General features: G+C 41.8%; 2 protein-coding genes across 2 annotated transcripts in view; one reads left to right on the top strand and one right to left on the bottom strand.

Annotated features, from left to right (window-relative positions):
• The window catches only part of SMAD5 (SMAD family member 5), a 320,505-nt gene that overhangs the window by 223,121 nt on the left and 72,525 nt on the right, over positions 1–24,859 (top strand). The window lies entirely within an intron of this gene.
• TRPC7 (transient receptor potential cation channel subfamily C member 7) overlaps positions 1–24,859 on the bottom strand; it is a 148,002-nt gene that overhangs the window by 90,863 nt on the left and 32,280 nt on the right. The gene's annotated exons all lie outside the window — the stretch shown is intronic.

A 24,859-nucleotide genomic window follows, 5' to 3' on the forward strand; every position in this document is an offset into this window, starting at 1 on the left:
AGACACCTTAAACCATGGCTTTAACCACGGCGAATAAGGCAAAAACCCTTGTTCACCGTGGTTAAAACTGTGGTTTAAGGTGTCTTCTGAACAGGGCCCAAATAGGTTGCAGGCATTAAAGAGCCATTATAGTGCTGATGTCACAACTGAGCCTCTTGCAATATGCAAAGGTTAGATTACTGCAATGCATTTGAAGACTGTTCAGAAGCTGCAGCTTGTGCAAAATGCAACAGCTAGATTAATAACTGGGAACATAAGGTCTGCACATATAACACCAATTCTGGCATGCTTGCATTGGCTAGCTGAACATTTCTGAACTTGATTCAAGGTGCTGGTTTTAACCTATAAAGCCTAACACAGCTTGGGACTGCAATATCTAACAGAACCTCTACCGACCTGGACCTACCCAAACACTATGGTCAACACCTGAGTGCCACCACCAAGGAAGACTTCGAAGTAGGCAACAGTGGAGAAGAGCTTTTCTGTTGTGGCCCTGCAATTGTGGAATTATCTCCCCACTGAGGTCCACCTGGTGCCAACACTGTCATCTTTTCAGGACCAGACAGTCTTCTACTCCCAGGCATTTAATGCCACATGATGTGGCATTTATGCCACATGATGTGGCATTTATGCCAGCTGTTTGAACAGGTGTGGAGTATTTTACTGAAATTGTTGTTAGCCGTTTAATTTGTTTTTAAATTTTGTATATTTAAATTGTATGCTGAATTTTATCTTGTGAACTGCCCGAAGAGCTTCAGCTATTGGGTGGTACATAATGAAATACATCATCATCATCTCAATTCTATTCTTCAAGTATATAGACTTCAGTGCTCTGCATGATGGAAAGACGCGTAAATTTGTGACCAAGGCAGGATCTACACTACTGCTTTAAAACAGTTTATAACAGTAGTGACAACTGTTGGGGCCCAGGACACACTCCAGATACAGTTTTCAAAGTGTTGTATCCTGCTTGGTGTAGATCTGGCCCAGCATTCCTACTGGTTGCAGTTGCTTTACAACTACCTTCCCCAACAAGGTGCCCTTCAGCTGTGTTGGACTACAACTCCCAGCACCCCCAGCCAGCAAGCCATGCTGGGAATCATAGCCTAAGCCAGTTAGAGATTATGCTGCTTCAGGAAGGGTACTTTAGAGTATGATGTGCACACAAACATGTTTAATTCAAAAGCAAACCAGTAGAGACACATTGAGATATGATGTGGTTGGGAAACACAGCAAGCACTTTAGAAGTAAGAAACTCATATGGCAAGATAGAAAAATGTGAAAACAAAGGTCATTTGCACTTTTACCCTTGTGTCAATGGGGCCTTTAAGGCTGTGATTGGTGCAAAGGGGGGGGGAGTGTGCTTCCCAAAATTGCACAATTCTCCTACGGAGGCTTCCAAAATTGCACAATTTCCCTATTGTGTCAATGGCAGCCACCAATGACACAGTAAGGGGAAGTGAATGATTTTTGACACATGGGTGGGCAGCTGCCAAGTTCTCACTAGGGCTTCATGAGCACTTAGGCAAGGGTCTGCCCTCATGCTGGGAGCGCCTGACTGGGTGTGGCAGGCCAGATGCCGGGGGTGGGTGGGTGGTTTCCACCGGACTCCTAGACCCAGTCAGACACTTGCAACATTCCTACCCAGAACCCTTCGCCAGAAAAATGTAGGGCTAAACTAGATGTAATGGCATTCAGGCTACTAAGAATGGCATGCATGTTTGTTTGTTTTTAAGTAAAATGCAATTGCAGGGACCTGATCTGGACCAGGACTCTGATGTGGGGAGCTGGGGGCTTTAACCCTTCCCTCTTCATTGAAGATCCATATTGGCCTCCTACAGCTGTTATTTCTATTGATAAAAGTTCCCATTGGAGCAAAAGGGGAAAAGTTTTTTTCCTAATGCAAATAGCAGGCACAATTGGGACTGATGAGGATTGGGACTGCAGTGGTGACAAAAAGTTAAAGCCTCCTCCACCACACACACACACACACACACACACACACACACACTGCAGGATCCCACTCTGTATCAAGCTCCTACAATGGTGTTTTCCTTTTTAGGAACTGCTCACTGCATAAAAAGTATTTCACCTGGTTTGGCACTTGCAATTATTCTTCCTGAAAAGTTACTCAGACGTAGAGGTGCTGAACGGAATTACATTTCCAGCTCTCTTGCACTCATAAGTTAAATAATTCTTTAGCTTTGAAAGACCATGCACATAATATACTCAGGACTTATTTATTTATTTAGGATGCAATCCTATCTGGATAGTCGGCAACCTCTGACTTCAGAGGCTGCCGAGTATCCAATGCAGGGCGGCTGGAGCATGGAGGCAATCCTCTCCTCTGTACTCTGTGGCCACCTTGCATTTTCGCTAGATGTGCAATTTCACCTGTCTCATCATGGGGCTTCCAAGCAGGAGGGAAGGAGGCCGGGGCATGCACAGCTGCGTAATGCAGCTCCCCCAATTTCCTCCCCTACCCATCCCTGGGACTGCCCCTTTTTCCTGTCTCTGCACTCTGTTTCTGAGCACAGAGACATAGCCGGCATCGAAAGCAGATGGGAGAGGAATGGGGAGCGTGGTTTCTGAGTTACAACATGGATGCCCAGAAATAAAAAAAATCCTATACCCTCCAGACACTCTCTAGGGTACATAGGATTGCTCCATCATCATCATCATCATCATCATTATTATTATTATTATTATTATTATTAAAATACTTTTGTTTTCAAAGGAATAAAGAACAATAAACCTAAATCCCAAACTGACACAAATATAACAGGGAAATTACAAAGGAGACTGAAGCAGAAAGGACAAAACTAATCTATTATTATTATTATTATTATTATTATTATTATTAAAAAGTCAAATAACTTACTGATAAAACCTTCCTGCTTTCAGATCAATTTGTAAAGATATGCAAACAATATAGACAAATTATACATCAGAGCTAGGGATGCCTGGATTGTATAAAATTCGTTCCATCTTTGTTTCACGGATTGTCAAGTACCTTTCATTCTGTTGTTCACTCATCAAAGATTTGGATTTTGGTTTTTGTTCTGAATTTGCATGAATGCAAGCTTGTGCAAATTTGCACTTGGGCAAATGCATAAATGTGCTTTTTTCCACTCTTTAGCCAATGGAGGAAATGTGCATTCTCAACTGGTTTTGTTTTGTTTTTTACTATTTTGTGTATTTTTCCTATTACAACATTTGTACAAAATTCCAGAAAGTTAGAAAAATGGTCTGTAAGTCCATAGAATCTGCCCAACTGGGAGAAGCCAGTCTGCTGTGGTATCTGCAAGTTTGATTCATAAATCTAACTCTTTTAATTCCTTTGCAGATTTCTCCAACACCCCTAATCACAGTCATACTTAAGGACCGTAACACCTCAGATGTCTATCAAAAACTATTTAGACTTTGTTTATTTATTACACTTCTATTCCACCCAATTGCCAAAGCTCTCTGGGCAGTTCACAACAATGGTTGTGAATCAATATATCGTGAGAATCAAAATATACAGGAAAGGTGACTAAAGCATTACAAAAATCTATTCTATTTTTAAACGCTTCTGAAAATTAATCATAGACGTGTGTAGAGATGTATCTTTCTGCAGCGCTATTGTAACACTATGCTTTAGACACTGTGATGGCAAAGCAGGTATTCAGACAATTTTAACACTTTGTTTTGGTAATAACATGCTCATACACAAAAGGACTGCAATGTGTGCTATTCTGAGAAGTTATGCTATTTCAAGGATAAACAAGCATTGGACAGGAATCCCAAAGAAGTAACTGTCTTGTAAGCACCTCTGGCAGCCATCCCAAGCTAGTGCCCTCCAGATGTTTGGACTTTAGCTTCCATCAGCGTCAGTCAGCATGTCAAGTGCTCAGGAATGCTGGGAGTTACATACCAACACATCTGGAAGGTACCAGTTTGGGGAAAGCTGGCCTAGAGGCAAGTGGCTACCACTCTTGGGAAGCGAAGGCTAGATCAGATGGGCGGCCTTGATTGAATACAACAATTTTTATATTCTTATGTGCCTCAGGCCTACTGCTGCTGCAAAATCTGCTTGGACAATCATAATCCCTTGGTACATTCACCAGAGTGATACGTGAGAGAGCATGCAGATACCTTTGTGCCACAATCACCCCAACACCAAGAGCTAGAATGCAAATAAGAGTTGACTAAGAGTAAAGAAGGATGTGTTCTTTAAAAACTATTATTTAAAACCATGTATTTATTGAGTGACATAATCAGTGGTATCTCACAAACATACAAAGAAGCTGCACCACTGAGCATCAACCTTGTTAGGGGAGACCCTGCGCTATTCCTGGGGAAGGTTAATGATCTTTCTGGGCCTGGCTGGCCACTCAACAGCCATATACCTGCACAATTCAGACACAGGTGTGTGTCCCCTGCCCATTCTACTGCAGTTTCATGATACCTGCTAGTAAGAGCGAGAAACCCCTCCCCCAGGTGGCCAGCCACCACTGCACATGGTAATATAAAGCCCCTAACTGAGTAATTGTAATAACATTCAAACAAGATTAGTGGTAATGCAATGACAAAACACTGATAGATGGTCCCAAGCCAGCAAATACAAATGGTAGTCACAATATAAGCTCTCACAGCCTTGAGAGATCTTTTCAAATTAGCTTTGATGAGTTAATCAAATTCAAAGGCTCACATAATTAAGCAATCAACCAAAACCTAAGACAGCTAGACCTGTCTGGTGATGACGTGATGAGTTACTATACTTTGTACTTTTCTGAATTCTATGGAAGTCTTCCCAAGTTTCTAAAACAGTCAACTCTTTTGGAAACCTATGGTTCCCAGTAAGTCTATTTTTTTCCCTTCCTCTTGTGCTGAGATGGGATACTAACAACAACCAATGTACCAAAAGCACACTTATCTAACATTCTTCCTTATGCTTGATGTGCAGGCTTCCCTTTTCCCACACAGTAGCACAGCTAGGTAATCTTAGACCCTGGACTTAATGGTTTTATGGTGTATGGGGGCCTTCAATTGTGAAGTGCATGACCTGAATAGAATGAATATGACAGCAACTGAAGTCATCAGTGCAATGAAGTGGTTATAGAGTGTCAGACAAATGGGCACTTAGGTTCAAATGAAACCTACTGGGTGACTTTGGGCCAGTCATTAATTCTCAGCCTAACCAGGGCTGTTGAAGAGGATAAGGGTAGGGCACATGTATGCCTCCCTGAGCTCCTTGGAGGAAGAGAGGGGTAAAAATGTAATCAATCAAGGATAAATACTGAAGGGCACTTTCTCTTAGCTATGTACATATACACCATGAACATTGATGGTGCTATATAAATAAATAATAATAATAATAATAATAATAATAATAATAATATGTCCAATTAAGGATCTACTGAGGACCTCATGACAATTGATCTAATGCGAAGATCAATTGCTCTTAGCATTAGCATATAATGGAGAGTGACTCAGATGAAGGGCTACATGGAGTAATTTACAGCTGTTACACAGATGAGTTATTCTAAGTATTACAAGAAGTTAGGGTAGGCCCAGCCTGTCTGTGGGAATTACATCACCACAGCATTTCAAATAAATTGACTCCCCCTTCACATACACCCCCATGCAGCAGGAACATGTAGCAGGACGATGAATGTGAACATTGCAACCACTGATGCAGCTAGGGCTGGATCTTGGGGACAATCCCAAAAGACTATGACTTTGCACTGGCACAGCAGTCAGGGCATCAAGAATAGGTATGGTCGACCTAGTGTGTGGCTGCTTTGTTAGGCATTATTAGGGAAGGAATTGAAAATAAAACTGCCATGATAATACCTCCCTTATACAAAGCTATAGTGCAACCACACTTGGAATACAGTGTACAGTTATGGTCACCACAGCTATAGTGCAGAAAAGGGCAACCTAAATTATCAAGGGGCTGGGGCAACACCCATATGAAAGAAGGTTACAACAGCTCAGATTGTTTAGCTTAGAAAAGAATTGGGTAAAGGGAGACATGATAGAGGTGTACAAGATTATGCATGATGTGGAAAGGGAGAAATCTTTCTCCCTCTCCACAATACCTTGGGTCATCCCATGAAGCTAATTGGGTGGGAGATTCAGGACAGATGACAGGAACTGTACTATTCTAAGATTCTATGATTCTAAGTATGTCTTCAAACAGTGCATGGTTAAACTATGGAAATCACTATAAGATGTAATGATGGCCACCACTTTGCTGAACTAGCTAGGCATATGGTCCATTTCAACATGGCAGAATCATCATCATAAAAAGCAGAAGAAGTAGAAAGTTTTCTATAAATCAGAATGTTTATGGCATCATCATCAGAATGTTTACTTAATGGAGTTCTGAAACAAACTAATGCACCAGTTCCACATGGGTAGCTAGATGGACCTTTGGTCTGAGCCAGAAGGGCTCTTCTTATGTTGTTGTTCATTAGATTTGTATACCACCCCATAGCCGAGGCTCGCTGGGCGGTTTACATATGTCCTTACTTGCCAAGGGCTCATGCCTCTGTAGGGGCGCACTGACAAGGACCCCTGAAGTTGCTTCTGCTCTTCACCATTGCAACCTCCTGGTTCACCTGCCTCTCACTGTGGCCCAGATAATGGTGGTGGTGAGAAGGAGAAGCAGTACATGCTGCTGGCTGCTTGCTTCATGACTCTCTGCTTGTTAAGCAAGTGAGTAATAGCAATGATGACGAAGATGAAGATGAAGAGGAGAAAAAGCGGCTGGTGACAGTGGTGGTGATAAGGCAGCTTTACTGGGGTGGGGGGCACTGGAGGTGTCTTGCCCAAGAGCCCTCCAGAACCTAAGAGCCGGCACTGACAGCAGTTCTTGTACCCAGTCCTATATGTTTATTTGCCAGCACAGCAGACCTTGACATTGGGCCAATCATTAATTCATTATCATGGAAAACAGAGTGTGAAAATGTTGATAGATGTTAAGAAATTTCTCTATTTATAAACTCACAAGATTCCAGAATATCACACATTCTGCATCATTTGACTAGCAGCAATGTGCAGCAGCTCAAAGCTCCTTTTCTTACTATGCTTCTTAGAGGATTCTGCTTGAGACATGCTGGCATGTGAGTTTATTGCATTTGACAGTATTTCTGCTGGGAAAGTTGATAAAGATCAGGAAAGGGCAAGAGATGACACCTTTGTGATACAGGAAACGGCCCAGGATCAAAACTGTTGTTACACAAGCCAAGTTCAGCCTTAAGAAGCTAGACTTCATTCAGGCCCCCAGCTTCCTAAGTCACTTTTGGAAATAATATGTAGGGCAACATCACATGAAACAAGTTGACGGGGATACTGTAAAAACATAGATGTTTTTCTATTGGTGTTAATGCAAATGGACTACATAGTACATCTGAATCATGTGAGCAGAAGTGTTATGTATTCCCTGAGTGGTGTGTAGGTAGCCCTGGAGGTGACAGAAAGCATGCTGCTCGAAATTAAAGAAAAAAACAACTTTTTGCTGGCATGTGTAGTGCATAAAGTGTTGGATGATGGAGACTCAGGTTCAAATCCTTATTCAACAAAGAAGCTCACTGTCCAACTTTGAGCCAGTTTGTCTCTCAACCTAACTTACCCCATGCAGTTGCTAATAGAATAAAGTGTGTGTGAGGGGTGTGGTGGGGGCTTCATTGCCTTGAGTTCCTCTGATGAAAATTCAGAAGCAGGCAAATCTGACTGCACTTTCCCAATTCTAATACCCCACACAGGGCCAGCCATAGACCCTTTGCTGCCTGAAGTGAAGAAAAATATGGTATCCCCCCCCCCCCAAATTCCATATACAAAAGCTGACTGGATTGGTGGCAGATGAATCTGTCTGGCAGATTAATCCACCACTGTACCTGAAGGCAACAGACTAATTTAGGGGGCTCAGAGTAGGCCACATAATGCATAGCTCTCTCCTCCAATACTTGCTGCTGCTTCCTAGCATCTGCTACCTGAGGAGACTGCCTCACTCTGCCTAATGGTAGGGTCGGGCCAGCCCCGTAAGCTCACAATTGGCACAAGAACATGACCGCATGATATGACTTGCTGATGAGACATTCTATGATCACAAGACAAGACCATGAATGGGTCAAAGAAAATGACTTTGCAATGCTTTCTAGTCCCATAAGGCTTTACTTGAATCCTTCCAAGGAGTCTGGAATGCACCACCATTTGTGAAAAAGTGAAATTCTGTATCCAAAGAAATACTTGGAGGTATAATATAAAACCTTATCAATGCACATCCCAGAAATACCTAGTGTTTCTGTTTGCTATCTTTAGGTTTCAATGAGGGCCTAGATCAAAAGTAGTGTGTGCTACCACCTCAGGCAGCACAGGGAGATGTAATCATTAATAAGCTGTTCTGAGCTGACTGAAAATACAGAAACCAAAACTGATGTGTTTTTAAAGCATAGTCTACAGTGTTGATGAGGATTCATGTTGATAAAGATTCATGCAGGCAACCAGGAGTTGGAGTTAGCTGCTATATGCCTTGGATTAGCTGAAGGAAAACCTACTATGGTTTTCATTACTATGAGGATGGGATCCACACAGAAGAAATAATCAGAACATTGTTTTCTTGCAACATTTACGATATCAATTTTACAAAACTCATAATATAAAGGTTTTCAAATTAGTCATTTCCTGCTCCTTTTTGACCCTGTGGAGAGTTTTAAAAATGTCTAATTTTGCTGTTTTGAAAAAGCTACTGGCATTTGCCATTCATTGCAATTTAGCTGAGTACCTTGTAATTATCTGCTGATTATGTTCTAAATGAACTCTCTAATGCCGTTACATCTGTTCAAAGCCACACACATTTTCTCAATTCTGTAGAAACTGAAGGAACATTGCTATTTAGAATTTGTTAGAAGGAATACAATGCAAACAACCAAGCTATTGTTGCTAATTCATGAGAGAATAACAGTTTAAAAATGAAATAAGATCATGGACTGAGAGGCTGTCTTTGGAAACTGTTTGAGAAAATGGCAGCTTTCTTCTTGATGGTCATTGTGTTCTGAATTATGGGAAATATATAGTAGTGGAAGGTTTGGTAATGAAGTTGGTATATGTTGGTATAATAACAGGGTACTTACACTTCATGTGTCACAGGTACTCTGTTTTGTATTTACCCACCACAAGTTAAATCTGTGGTGAATTGGTGGCAGCAATTCTGAAGTGTGGTGCCAGTGTGATACAATTTTCTTTTGCATAAGAACATAATTGCATAAGAACATAATTGGCTCATACACAGAGCCAATTGGCTCATGAGGCAGGGCCTGGAATACAATGTGGCTGGATGGCAAACCAGCTAGGTTTACCACTAGCTGTACAAAGATGAAAATCCCTTCTCTCCCTAAATGTTCCTTCCAAGGCCAGTGTGACGTAAGTGAAAATTTCACCTAGGCCCATACAAGCTTTGTACTAGTCTTTGGGGGCATTACTGTACCTCAGGAGTTTGGGCACAAAACCAAGTCCTCTCCCACCCATTCTGTGAGGAGAACAAGAAAGAATCATAGTTGTATCTGTAATAGTCTTAAAAATTCTGATACATGAACTCTGTTTGCAAATATTCTTCAAATATCATTTGGGTGTGTAACATTTTCTGAAAGTTTGCTATTCTTCATCAACATTCAGCATCCAAAGTTTAGTAATAATGGGCAATATTTGACAGTGCGTGCCAGCTGGCATATCACAGCAGTTAATATTTTATAGTATCAGAGATGTATCAGTCAGTATTTGACAGTATCTAACATTTGATGTGCCATGGAAATTTTATATTCATCCCTTTGTTTAGCCAATTAAGATTCCATTGATTTATTTCATTTCCAAAATTCAGAAAGCTAATTTTGAGTTGAAGTTTGGAGGCCTACTTTCAGCAACTGAAAGTGTTTCAGGTTTCTACATTTTGTTGGAAATTTCAGCTTAAAACACAGTAAAAAGGAGGTGATGAAAACAAACCAGCAAGCATTCAATGCACGTGCAGGAAAAGGTAGTTTTGATTCTAGTGCCAGTTATCATTTCAAATACCTCCAGTGCTTATAAATATTTACAAAACAGTCCTAAGATAAAATATGCATAGTAGGCATTCGCCAAATTGGATTTCTTTTCACTTATTTATATTGTAGTTGCCATATGTTTGGCACGCAGGCAACTGTTGAGTCTGCTTGTAGGAGGGTGGGCGAGTGTCGAAGGAGCTCAGCAAAGAAAAGAACTTCACGAGAGGATTGATAACACTAGTGTATACCTCAAGCTACAAGAGATACTTTTAGGAAACAGATAATAACAAATAATTATGTGCTCAGGTTAAGAACACAAATGTGCACAAATTCGCCTCTCAAAAGCTCTCCAACCTATTTGTGGCCAGGTAAGTTTCACCAAATTTCTCTAGGGAGAGAATTAATTCTCCAATATTTCTCAGAGGCAGAGTTCACCATTAGCAGTAGTTGTAGCACAGAATTTTTTTCCTGTTGTTTTTTGTGCTGCTACTAATGAGGGTGCTCTCTCTGTGTGTGTGTGTGTTTGTGTCTCTCTGTGTGTGTGTTTCTTTCTATTACACATATCTCTATCACCCTGCAAACTACCTGGCTGTCTTTTCTTTTCTCATCCGAAAAAGCCCCACAGAAAGAGTTACCTCATGATGTCTTCCCCTGGGCTTTAACTGAAGTGCAGAAAACCAAAGAGGCTTGCTAGAGGAATACTTGTACAATGTAAGAAAGGACTCCTGATGATCTCCTAAATAAGGAAAGCTACAAGAACCCTGAAACCCACACATGAGAATTTCAATGAAATGGTCTTCTCTTTGTATTTCTTTTCAAAAGCAATTTCTTTTCTCAAAAAAATGTGGAAGAAATTTACAGCACAGCACAAGTTACGGATATTAAGGCTGGGATAATGTTCAGAGTGTCTACCAATGATGTCATGGTATCACCATTGAATCATTGATCGTCCTTTCTCATATGAATATTCATGATTACAATATGACTTTTGATAATTTATTGATTATGTATTGAAAACATTTTAGGCTGCTTTTGAAGGCTGTCCAAAGCAGGTTTCAAAACAAAAAAATACAATTCCATGAAAACAGCAAATAAGCAACACATAAAATCACAATGCAATAAATTAAGGCAGCCAATTATTTAGTTGCCAGAGAAATCAGCCAAATATTAGTTGATTTTTTTGTAAGCTGAGTGAATAAAGAACAGCATGTCCTGACCACCACAGTGGTAAGAGACCTAGTACTGGCTGTTGATATTCTAATTTTAATTATTTTACTCATTTATTTTTATCCTCAACTATGTACGCTGCTTTCAACTCGATCAGTTCCCAAAATGTCCAGCTGCTGCCATGGCTTCAGCAGAGGCAGCACTGCAAGGGAAGGGCAGGAGGATGCATGAGAGAAGCTGCCCTCTCACTCCTGCTCAGCTGTCATGCCACTGGAAAATCCGCCAGCTGGTCCAATTTGTTGAAGGCCTTGTTGAGCCAGCTGGCGGATGTAAGTCAGAGTCTGAGTGGAGGTGAAGTTTTAGCCAGCCAAGCTCACCGAATTCCACACACCCCCAAACAGATTTCTCCAACATCCTTAATTTAGTGTAGTCCCAACTTGAAGAGGGCACATCTTCCCCTTCCTTGAATTGGAGCTTCCACCCCACCCCTATGTTTCCTGCCTTCTCTGCCACATTGCACAATGCCCCAGCAACTAGGGTGACCATATGAAAAGGAGGACAGGGCTCCTGCATCTTTAACAGTAATGTAGAAAAGGGAATTTCAGCAGGTGTCAATTGAAGAAGGTGAAATTCTCTCTTCATCACAACAGGTAAAGCTGCAAAAGCCCTGCCCTCTTTTGTATCTGCCCACTCTACTATAGCTAGTGTAGCTTTAACTGTTGTGATGAAGAGGGAAGTTCACCCACTTCAATTGACACCTGCTGAAATTCCCTTTTCTACATTACTGTTAAAGATACAGGAGCCCTGTCCTCCTTTTCATATGGTCACCCTACCAGCAACACCACTCTGGGCAACCCCAGGGCAACATCAAAATGGCAGCTTCCTAACGTTCTGCCATTTTGTAAATTCCAGCCTAGGAGCAGGGGCAGGTAGGAAGGCCCAACTCAAATGCCAGTGGGCCATTGACTCTGTTTGGCACTGAAGAAGATGCCACACTGTGTATTTTCTTGGCTGCAAATGACACACAAGCCTTTTATATGGTCAGCATACCCACTTGGAAATGCTTTTTTGGTGGGGTGGGGTGGGGTTGTCGAGTAACATCCATACCTTCACTCCTCTAAAAATGTTGAAATGCTTACATAGAACAATTGTCCCATGCTAAACACCAATGTCAGAAAAAGAAACCCATCATATTCCCCTTCCCTTCTATTTCCATCCTTAATTTGCATTTTAATCATATTCCTCAATATTGCTGAGGATGTTTTAAAATTCAAAATGCATCTCTCTCTCTCTCTCATATCATGCTGAGGGTGAAGCTCTTGATATTGCTGGTTAGAGAAACAGGAGCCTTCAAAGGGGGGGGGGAGTTCCTGCACCAAGAAGAAATGCCAGAGCACAGTCGCACATTCCTCAAACACTGCTCAGTTGTGTGAGTGCAGTCTCAAGGTTCCCAAGATTTACATGGCTGTTGCACAAGCACACTGTGGCCTGTGGCTCTGAAGTCCAGTTATTCCTGTCTGTCTGTTGAGCTGCTGGTGGTAAGGCACCTGCAGGAAATGTCCACATGCATTTCTTGTGACACTCCCATTCCTATTTTCTTTTATTCCATATTTGGGTAATATTCGTTGTTTCTTTGTTTAGCAGATCCTATAAGTTGCATACAGGAAGAATTTTTTTTTTCAAATGCCACAGAGAAAGTGATCATGTAGTCCCTGGAACTATATTTATTTTTTAAAGGTGAACATTTATTGAATACTCAAATCATAAAGGACATTATTTTTATTCATTTATTAAACGCTGTAGACACAGATGCCCTACTCCATGTTCAGCTTGCCTGCCCAGGAACGGCCATTGCAGGTGAGGGGGGCAGCAGAATGAGGCCACACTCCTCAAGCCCCAGCACTGGTGGGACTTTGGGTGACACTGGTTGGAGAAGGGTCTTATGAGGTGATATTAGCCTTCAGGGGACCTCTTCTTGGTGTCTTTGAAACATGGCTTCTGGCAGAGAGACATTATTGCTTGAGACATTAGGGTGTGCCTGGGCACACCTTGCACACCTGTTGTGCACGCCTATGATCCCTGACCCCTCGGCTGCTTCAGCAAGGTCGGAAAAGTGACCTCAGAGGATGAGGAATGGGGGTGTTCTGGTGGGCAGGGCGGGGAGGAGACTGGAAAGGCCAGGATACAAGATATCCTGATCATCCTCCAGCCTCTTTACCCCACCCCTCTGAAACACCCTTGCTAGATGGGATGAAAAGTAGCATGGGGTGGCAAAATTTGCTTTTGCTCCTCCTCCTGCCCTGCTGGCTTCAGCCTGGCAGGGCATAGAAATCTTGGAAGATTCTGAGTTTGGAGGGTTTTGGGCAGCAACGGTGCAGTCGAACATATTAAATATCCTCTCATCATACACACGCAGAGAGACACGCACAGACACACACTGGATTATCTCAAACCCCAAGTTTTATGAAGCAGTTTTACACTGAAAGCTATTGCTTGTGTTCTGCACTATTCTAATCTCTGTTGGCTTTCAGTTCCACATCACAACTAATCCACATGCTTTTGATTCTCAGGCTAATTAGAATGTTTTTTCTCCCTTAGAGATATCTCCAAGCATATTTGTATGTTTATGCTAAAACACCTGTTTCTAGCAGATAAACGACAGAGTCTCTGGATATCAAGCATAAGATGAATAGAGTTCATTAGGTAAATGCTTGGGTATGTAAAGATCGAGCAAATCTGCACACTCATTGAAAATAATTCATTTTCTGTCTCCTGCGTATTACACAATTAAAAAAATGCAAAAGGAGAATGTTGCCTGCTTGGAGCTTTGTTTCTTCCATTTTGCTTACTCTCATGACTACCTGGGTTGCTTACAATACACAGAGGAATAGGCAACCTAATTAAATAAATGCCTATACTAAAAGATTAAGGATTGTACCTAGTGAAACAGAAGTACTTGGATTTAATATGATCTAAAGATGAGTTCTGGTGATAATACACCACTTGCCAACTTTACCGAGGTCAGTCATTACATGATCCATCATCAAAGATAATTTGCTCACACCAGGCAAATACAGAACAAGGTACTTATTGATTCACATGTATATCTATGTTAGCATTTACCCCATAGTTCCTAAAGCACAGGCCCTCCTGCTGTTTTGGCCTACAACTCCCATCAGCCATAGCCAGGAGAGCCAATGGTGAGGAATTGTGGGAGTAGTAGGCCAAAACAGCTGAATGGCCACAAGTTGCCTTCTCATGTCTTCAACAAATCATTATGATGCTGAGTTGCTTGTATGAACTTCATCTATTGAAAAATTGTTACATCAAAGAAAATGATGATGTGAAAACTGGGATGTTTCATTCATCGGTGACAGTTGATTCAGATATGTAGACTAGCACTTGGAGATGCAGTAATCAAAATAAAAAGATGCATATGTGAACTCATTCTCAGGGCAAAACTAGGAGTAGTACTGAAAATAAGAGACTATAGAACATATTATTTTTATTGGAGACATAGATTAGATAGCTTGCTAGCTACTTAACCCAACACAAATGCCATGACTTTATCCAATAGAACTGTGCAAGGGCTGATCTGCTTTGGGGGGTACGGACATCACTTTAGATTATGTTCCAAAGTGAGGCAATCCAACCATGAGTCGAATTTACGCCATTTCAGAGGTTCTAAAACAGCCTCTAGAGTGAGTTAGGGCAAGAGGTTGTGCACAGCCCTCTAAAACAATGTATAACTGTCAGCAATAACATTCTAAAATGTGAAGGCCTTTACAGTCTTTAATGGCAGCTTAAACACAATCAAAGAAGTCAGCAGGAACATTATGTGAACCGCCCAGAGAGCTTTGGCTATGGGGCAGTATACAAATGCAAATAGTAGTAGTAGTAGTAGTAGTAATAATAATAATAATAATAATAATAATAATAATAATAATAATAATAATAATAATAATTTCTACCAGCAAGTCATTCCACAGCTGAGGGGCAGCAAAAGAAATGGTCCTCTGGCATGTGGCTGTCAATCTCACATTAGGCATCTGGATTAATGAAATGATGCTGTGAAATTAGAATCATAGAATAGCAGAGTTGGAAGGGGCCTACAAGGCCATCGAGTCCAACCCCCTGCTCAGTGCAGGAATCCACCGTAAAGCATCCCTGAAAGATGGTTGACCAGCTGCCTCTTGAATGCCTCTAGTGTGAGAGAGCCCACAACCTCCCTAGGTAACTGATTCCATTGTCGTACTGATCTAACAGTCAGGAAGTTTTTCCTGATGTCCAGCTGGAATCTGGCTTCCTTTAACATGAGCCCGTTATTCTGTGTCCTGCACTCTGGGAGGATTGAGAAGAGATCCTGGCCCTCCTCTGTGTGACAACCTTTTAAGTATTTGAAGAGTGCTATCATGTCTCCTCTCAATCTTCTCTTCTCTAGGCTAAACATGCCCAGTTCTTTCAGTCTCTCTTCATAGGGCTTTGTTTCCAGACCCCTGATCATCCTGGTTGCCCTCCTTTGAACACGCTCCAGGTTGTCTGCGTCCTTCGTGAATTGTGGAGCCCAGAACTGGACACAATACTCTAGATGAGGCCTAACCAGGGCCGAATAGAGAGGAACCAGTACTTCACGTGATTTGGAAGCTATACTTCTATTAATGCAGCCCAAAATAGCATTTGCCTTTCTTGCAGCCATATTGCACTGTTGGTTCTTATTCAGCTTGTGATCTACAACAATTCCAAGATCCTTCTCGTTTGTAGTATTGCTGAGCCAAGTATCCCCCATCTTGTAACTGTGCATTTGGTTTATATTTCCTAAATGTAGAACTTAGCATTTATCCCTATTAAATTTCATTCTGTTGTTTTCAGCTCAGCACTCCAGCCTATCAAGATGACTTTGAAGTTTGTTTCTGTCTTCCAGGGTATTAGCTATCCCACCCAATTTGGTGTCATCTGCAAATTTGATCAGCGTTCCCTGCACCTCCTCATCCAAATCATTAATAAAAATGTTGAAGAGCACTGGGCCCAGGACTGAGCCCTGCGGTACCCCACTCATTGCCTCTCCCCAGTTTGAGAAGGTTCCATTGATAAGTACTCTTTGAGTCCGATTCTGTAGCCAACTGTGAATCCACCTAATAGTTGTTCCATCTAGCCCACTTTTAGCTAGTTTGTTAATCAGAATATCATGGGGCACTTTGTCAAAAGCTTTGCTGAAGTCAAGATATATGACATCCACAGCATTCCCACAGTCCACAAGGGAGGTTACCCAACCAAAAAATGAGATCAAATTAGTCTGACAGGATTTGTTCCTGACAAATCCATGTTGGCTTCTTGTAATCACTGCATTGATTTCAAGGTGTTTACAGATTGACTTCTTTATAATCTGCTCCAGAATTTTCCCAGGGATGGATGTCAGACTGACTGGTCTGTAGTTCCCAGGTTCCTCCTTTTTGCCCTTTTTGAAGATAGGGACAACGTTAGCCCTCCTCCAGTCTTCCGGCACCTTACCCGTCTTCCATGATTTTGCAAAGATAATAGACAAAGGTTCTGAGAGTTCTTCCGCTAGCTCCTTCATTACTCTAGGATGCAGTTCATTGGGCCCTGGAGATTTGAACTCATTCAAGGAAATTAGGTGTTCTTTGACCATTTGTTTATCAATCCCGAACTGCAATCCTGCCCCCTCAACTTCTGCTTCACTTTTTCCAGGGGGGTCATAGACCCACTTTTGGGAGAAGACTGAGGCAAAGTAGGAAATGAGCACTTCAGCGTTTTCTTTGTCATCTGTTATCAATTTGCCATCCTCATTAAGCAGTTGAACCACCATTTCTTTTCTCTGTCTTTTACTACTTACGTATCTGAAGAAAGCCTTTTTATTGCTTTTAGCATCCCTCGCTAATCTCAGCTCATTCACAGCTTTACCCTTCCTGATGCCATTTCGGCACTTCTGTGCCACCTGTCTGTACTCTTTTTTTGTAGCCTGGCCTACCTTCCACTTCCTATATGTAGCATTTTTTTGTTTTGTTTTCAGGTCTTCTCCAAGCTCTTTGTGGAGCCACATTGGCTTCCTCTGTTGTCATCTATCTTTTCCCCTTGTTGGAATTGTTTGTAACTGTGCCTTTAAAATTTCCTTTTTTAAATACTCCCACCAATCCTGCACTCCTTTTCTCATTAGGCTCACTTGCCACGGGACCTTACTTATCATAGTTCTGAGTTTATTAAAATCAGCTTTCCTAAAATCCAGAGTACGTGTATGGCTAGACTCAACTTTTGTCTCCTTCATCATCAAGAATTCAAGTATGATGTGGTCATTTTCCCCCAGAGTTCCCGTAACTCCCACTTTATCCACTAAGTCAACCCTATTGGTCAATATCATGTCAAGGATTGCTGATCCTCTAGTTCCTTCCTCCACTTTCTGTATTTATTTATTTATTTATTTATTTATTTCTATACTGCCCAATAGCCGGAGCTCTCTGGGCGGTTCACAAAAATTAAAACCATTCAAAGTATAAAACAACAGTATAAAACCATAATATAAAATACAATATAAAAGCTCAACCAGATAAAATCAGCAGCAATGCAAAATTACAAATTTAAAACACCAAGTTAAAATTTATTTATAGACAGTTAAAATACTGGGAGAATAAAAAGGTCTTCACCTGTTGTCTAAAAGCTTATAATGTAGGTGCCAAGCGAACCTCCTTAGGGAGCTCATTCCATAGCCAGGGTGCCACAGTAGAGAAGGCCTTCCTCCTGGTAGCCACCTGCCTCACTTCTTTGGCAGGGGCTCGCGGAGAAGGTCCCCTGAGGATGACCTTAGGGTCTGAGCAGGTACATATGGGAGGAGGCGTTCCTTCAGATAACCTGGCCCCAAGCCGTTTAGGGCTTTAAATGTTAATACCAGCACTTTGAATCGGGCCCGGACCTGGACTGGCAGCCAATGAAGTTGTAAAAGGACTGGCGTAATGTGATCTCGCTGGCCAGTCCCTGTTAGTAAACGGGCTTCCCTGTTTTGTACCAGTTGAAGTTTCCGGACCATTTTCAAAGGCAGCCCCACGTATAAAGCATTGCAGTAATCCAAACGAGAGGTTATCAGAGCATGGATAACTGTAGCTAGGCTATCTCTGTCCAGATAAGGGCGCAGCTGGTATATCAGCCTAAGCTGATAAAAGGTGCTCTTTGCCACTGAGTTCACCTGTGCCTCAAGTGACAGTTCTGAATCCAAGAGCACCCCCAAACTATGGACCTGATCCTTCAGGGAGAGTGCAACCCAGTCCAGGACAGGGCAAACGTCACCTCGCCGGACAGATGAACCACCCGCTAACAGTACCTCCGTCTTGTCTGGATTGAGTTTCAGTTTATTAGCCTTCATCTAGTCCATTACCGTGCCCAGGCACTGGTTCAGAACAGCCACTGCCTCACCTGGGTTTGATGAAAAGGAAAAGAAGAGCTGGGTATCATCTGCATATTGATGACACCTGAGTCCACATCTCCAGCGGCTTCATGTATATGTTAAACAGCATAGGGGATAGGATAGAGCCCTGTGGAACCCCATGGCTTAGGAGCCACGGCACAGAGCAATAATCCCCCAGCACCACCTTCTGGAATCGGCCATCCAAGTAGGAGTGGAATGACTGCAACGCAGTACCTCCAACTCCCAGCTCAGACAACCTATCCAGAAGGATACCATGGTCGATGGTATCGAAAGCCGTTGAGAGGTCTAGGAGAACCAACAGGGTCACACTTCCCTTGTCTCTCTCCTGACAGAGGTCATCCCACAGGGAGACCAAGGCAGTTTCCATTCCAAAACCAGGCCTGAAACCCAATTGAAATGGATCTAGATAATCCGTTTCATTCAAGAGTGCCTGGAGTTGTCCTGCAACCACCCGCTCAAGCACCTTGCCCAGGAAGGGGATATTAGCCACCAGCCTGTAGTTGTTAACATCCTCCGGGTCCAGGTTAGGCTTCTTCAGGAGTGGTCTAATTACCGCCTCTTTTAAAGAGGCCGGCACCACTCCCTCTCTCAAGGAGGCATTTACAATCTCCTGGACCCAGCCGGCGATCCCCTCCTTATTTGATGTAATGAGCCATGAAGGGCAAGGGTCAAGCACACAGGTGGTCGACCGGACTTGGCCAAGCACCTTGTCCACATCCTCGGGCCTCAATAACTGAAACTCAGTAGGAGAAAGTTATCACCCATACATGTCAGGAATTTCTTGGAAGGGCCGCTTTTGGCAGTATTTGTCTCCCAACAGATATCAGGGTAATTGAAGTCCCCCATCACTACTACATCACACTTCCTTGAAACGCTGGCAATTTGTTTCTCAAAAGTTTCGTCCTCGTCTTCTCCTTGATTGGGTGGTTGGTAGTAGACTCCGATTATCAAGTTCATTTTATTCCTTGCCCCATTAATTTTAATCCAGATGCTCTCGATGGGGCTCCCAGTCTGATCCGCCTGTATTTCTGTGCAGGGATAGTTATTTTTACAAATAGTGCAACTCCACCTCCCTTTCTATTTCTTCTGTTCTTTTTGAACAAGTTATATCCTTCAATTGCTATATTCCAGTCATGGGAGTCATCCCACCAAGTTTCAGTTATACCTGTCAAGTCGTATTATACTGTTAGTTTTACCCTACCCAGTGCCTGTTTACCCTACCCTGTGCCTGTTTGCTTTCTCTTCCCCTCCTTATTATTTTATTATGGTTTTATTAGAATGTAAGCCTATGCGGCAGGGTCTTGCTATTTACTGTTTTACTCTGTACAGCACCATGTACATTGATGGTGCTATATAAATAAATAAATAAATAAATAAATAAATAAATAAATAATAACAATAATAATAATAATTTGCCTTCATGTAATAAGAGTTCAAGTTCATGCTGTTTGTTTCCCATGCTCTGGGCATTAGTATATAGACATCGAAGACCATGTGTTTTATAGTCTGGCTTTGTTCCTACATTGTTGCAGACACTATTTTTGGGCACTATTGGAGCTGTTCTCTGTACTGTGGTGCATTGGCCTTCATCCATTGTTGCCTCAAAGTTTACGTCTCCCGCCCCCATAAGATTCAGTTTAAAGCCCTCCTGATCAAGTTCTTTATTAGCGGGATGATGATGATAATGATTGACAGCAGGGGAATGTATATCAGGGCATGGTCCGTGGGCACACAGAGTCTCTGTACATGTGGGCGTCTCTACTTCTGTGGATAAGGAACGCTTGAGAATCTGACTTTAAGTGCTGCATGAGTATAGTAGTAGTAGTATAACGTATTAGGGATCTCTGTTGTTTGTTTTATGCCTTGATTTGTGTATGATGCTTTTAACTTTTGTGAACTGCCCAGAAAGCTTCAACTATCGGGCAGTATAGAAATGCAATAAATAAATAAATAAATAAATAAATAAATAAATAACAAAGGAGCTAAAAACTGTTTGTGCAGAGCTAGAAGCTTGAATCTCTAGAACACAGCCTCCATCTCTTGTAGAAAAGTACATATTCTGGAGTGAACAATGATTCTAATTACATTTCTCAATCGTAAAACAAGTCCAACCCTCACCTGAGGCTACAATAGAGACAAATGACCCATTTGGTAGCAGTTGTAATGGGTTTCTAAACCATACATTCTAAACCCTACTGGTAAATGTTTGTCTGAAAATAATTTTATTCTCAAAACTGCTCATTTTTATTACATAGGCTCAAATACCTGGGCCCTACCTTCATTATGTGCATTTGAAAAGGATCCTTAATACATATTCAACTCCACAGTATATACACTTTCCGAGAAAATAGGGTGAGGTTTATTAAAAGCCTGAATAGTTTTCTATATATTTATAGCTGTGACAAAATATTGTATTTCTAAATTGAATTTTAGGCCCTTCTTGTGCTCTTTCCACTAGGAAAGATAGAAAGAATAGGCAAGAGTACTCAAATTTTAAAGAGACTGTTCTTTTGACTGATAGTAGTGATGTTTCACAGATAAAGGTTTGAGTGAATGAAACATCATCAGTATGAGTCCTGGTTAGGGATGTAAAGATTTTGTTTAATCTCTTCCAACTGTGTTTTTCAGATTGTCAGGCATTTTTCATTCCATTGACAGAATCAGTTTTTTTTTCTTTTTAGAGATGTATGAGAATTTCATTCCACTTGCCCTAATATGCATTAGCAATAATACATATTAGCACAACTGCAAATTGATGCAACCCCACCCCCCAAAGAAAGTAAAAAAAAAAGAACACTTTGCAAGTACATAGAATCCACTCAGCTTGGGAAAAGCCAGTCTGCTGCAGAGTCCACAGGTCAGATTCCTAGAAACCCAAATGTATTTGAATCCTTCACAGACTTCTCTGACAGCCGTAGTCCTGGTCCCATAAAACACTCACTATATTCCAATGACTTCAACAGAGCTAAGCTGGATGTTAAATTGGCTATAATGCCAGCTTGCAGTGGAGCACAAATAACGTCTCCCTTCCATCATTAGTCTCCAATAAGTGTGAACTCTAAAGCAGCCTTCCCCAACCTGGTGCTCTCCATATGCATTGGACTGTCGCTCCCATCATTCCAGCCATGCATGACCATTGCAACAGCATGATGGGAGTTGTAGTCTGATACAGCTGGAGGGCACCAAGTTGGGAAAGACTGCTTCAAAAAGTCTCACTGCACCCTCCATCTTCATCCTATCATCATCACCCACCTGAAGCAGAGCATTTGACCCTGCTGCATGACAGGTCCAGCTCTGACTAGTTCTCTCCTGAACACTGGCAAGCATCATTTGTATAACAACAAAGCATATCTTCCCTGCTTGCAGTGAACCCATGGAACAGAACCTGGGGTTGCTGCACAGCAGTCAACCATTTCTTGACTCTCCATGATCAAAGTTCCACACAAAGATTTCTGTCATGCAGATTCAACTTCAGGAACTTCATAACTCCCTAGCCCTTGAGGCTACAGCACTTCTAGCAAGGGTCAGAGAAGTACTCCCTATACAGAGCCTGTTCATGGATGAAGAAAATTTACCCCTTCCTGGGGTGAGTTTGGGTGGAGACATTTTTGTTAACCCATCTCAAAAGCTGCAATGGGCAGCAGCAGCCTAACCAGCTGGAATTCATTTCATAACATAGGAAGGTTCCAAATGGGTATTTACTCCAAGGCAATATAAACATCATGCCTATATAGCTTTTCTTTGAGAGCTGACGAGCAAGGAGTTTCCACAATCTAGCACTGTACTTTAAAAACTTTTTGTCCTATACTTAGTGAATAGTTGAACAATTTGCTAATAAAAAACAAGACAGTTGTGTAGAAAAAATGGCAACATCCTTTCTTCCTATCATGGTAAAACTGTTCATTTTTGTTTATGGCATTGTTGTTTATAGCATCCTTTACTGAGAGCCATTGTCGCTGAATATGGGCATTTCGTTTATTTTTTTCAATTTGGTTAGCAACTGTAATCTCAGCATTCTCTGTGTAAAATGGTCATCTGTCAAGCACTTAGCTTGTGGATCTAGGGACCAGAGCAAATAGTTTGCATGTTAGAAAATCCTTGTGACTGTGAAAGAGAAGTTCAGAAATGTGATATACTTCCTAGAAGGGTTGTAGAAGTTTCTTTGTTTGAGAAAGGTATATGTTGAAAGTACTCTAATCTAGGATACTGGGTAAAGAATGTGTTTCATGAACTAATGGGACATTGAAGAAATGATGATTGGTTAAAATCTATTATGTAACTGTCATATTTCATTGTTGTATGCTATACATCTGTTATGTAAATGCTGTTTAGAGTTCATATGATAAGGCTGGTAAGTAGTTAATTCTGTTGGGAGGGGGAAAGAGTGAATGGAATGTTGGAGTGAATGCTGATTGGCTGTTGGATTTGAGTGTGTGAAGGGAACAACAGTTAAAAATCAGTTAGTAGTTGGTAGCTGAAGAGAGTCAAGGTCAGTCTCCTGAAGAGGATAGATTAGTGTAGGGTATGTGCTTTATTGTTTTGGGAATAAGAGGGATCAGGAGGAGTTAGAATAGGACTTTAGAGGGTAGGTAGGGATACATGACATCTTTATTGTAACAATCAAGTACTGAAACAAACAAAACCACAAGCTTGAAAAGATGTGTGAACTTCTTGTTAAATAGAAGTTATTTTGTTTCACACTGGATTGGATTCTTTAGGTACCAGAGGTGAGGTACTGATTTATATGGTGGCAGTGGTAAAGTAAAAGGTGAATAAAAAGTTGCACAAAGGGTCAGAGAATCACAGAACCAGTGGTAGACTAAAAGTAGAGGTCCAGAGATGGGAATAGAAAAGAAGATTAAAGGCAGCCATATACTGACTAGGGATGTGCTCCGCTCCGATTAGAAGCGGAGAATCAGAAGCGAATTGGCCTGCTCCGCCTTGCCCAGAGGTGGAGTAGAAGCGGACTGGGGACCCGTAGAAGCACGGCGAAGAGAAGCACCCATACGCGGAGCGCTTCTCTTTTCGCAGACTGATCCGATCGCCATTTTGAAAAATTTCGCCCATAGGATTGCATTGCGGAAAAGAATAGGGGATAACTGTGTTGTTTTTTAAGCTATCTTTCTGAAACTTCTTGTGCTTGGAGAGTCATGGCTGGGGGTCATTTTGAGCCTACTCTCAGCTCTCTGCGTGCTGCAGTTCGCTTGCTAGAATTTTTGGAAAAATCGGGTAAAACAGCGGGAAAATGTACCTTTTTTGAAGGGCTGAGGGGCAGAGTCAACTCCCAGTCATGATCACATGATCCCAAAGTTGGAGGAGGGGATAGGCAAAATGGGTAACTTGGGATTCTGGGAAACTTCTCTTTCTACTCTGAATGGAGTTTTCCCAGTGTTTTTTAAAACAGTAGCTCCACCAAATGCACAAACACAACTTGAAATCATATACTAACAGAGAGGAAACACAGCACTGCTACCCACCCTAACTTTGGGGAACAACTGAATAGATGTGGTGCAAGGGGATGAGATCCCCTAGGGACCTTGGAGGATCATCAGAGTCCTTCAAAGGTAAATCACTGGAGAGAATGCCTATCATGAATTGAAGTGATCATTTGCTTCTTAAAGACTTGTACCTAGACAGGACCAGTCAAATTGGCAGATGATTCCCCCTCCTCTTGGGCACGTCCACTCCCCTCTTACTGGTAAAAGACAGATATAGCCTTTTTAAAAAAGTTCTTCTTGTTGTTTATTCAGCAAAACTGCTGCTTTTAATTCCACCCCTCCTTTGTTTATTTATTTATTTATTTATTCCATTTTATATGCATTACTGGCTTTGAAACTATCCTTGGCTCACTTCCTTGTGCCCACAGAAATGTCTGCTGCCTGCCTGCCTTCCCTCCCTCCTCCCCTGCCCACCTCGCAGGGATGGTTTTTGTGTGTCTTGCTTTGACTCAGGGGAGAAGTCCTTCCTGTGCTCAAGTTCCAAATCAATTTTTCAAGTGTGGAAGAAGATTCATATTTAGGTTTATCTCTACTCCCCAATTCATGGCATGTTGGGATTTCCTTTGAAATGGGCCCATTGAGCTGTCTGCAGATACAGGGGTGTCCGACTTTCATCAATTCCCCAAAAATCCAGGGATGATGGGATTGGCTTGAAACTTGGCATCCATGTGGACACATGGGTAAGCTGTCATGGGACCGAAGGTGAGGTTTCTGACATGCAAATTGCCATAGTTGTA

This window comes from Elgaria multicarinata, chromosome 3 (genome assembly GCF_023053635.1).
Source record: "Elgaria multicarinata webbii isolate HBS135686 ecotype San Diego chromosome 3, rElgMul1.1.pri, whole genome shotgun sequence".
Lineage (NCBI taxonomy): Eukaryota > Metazoa > Chordata > Lepidosauria > Squamata > Anguidae > Elgaria > Elgaria multicarinata.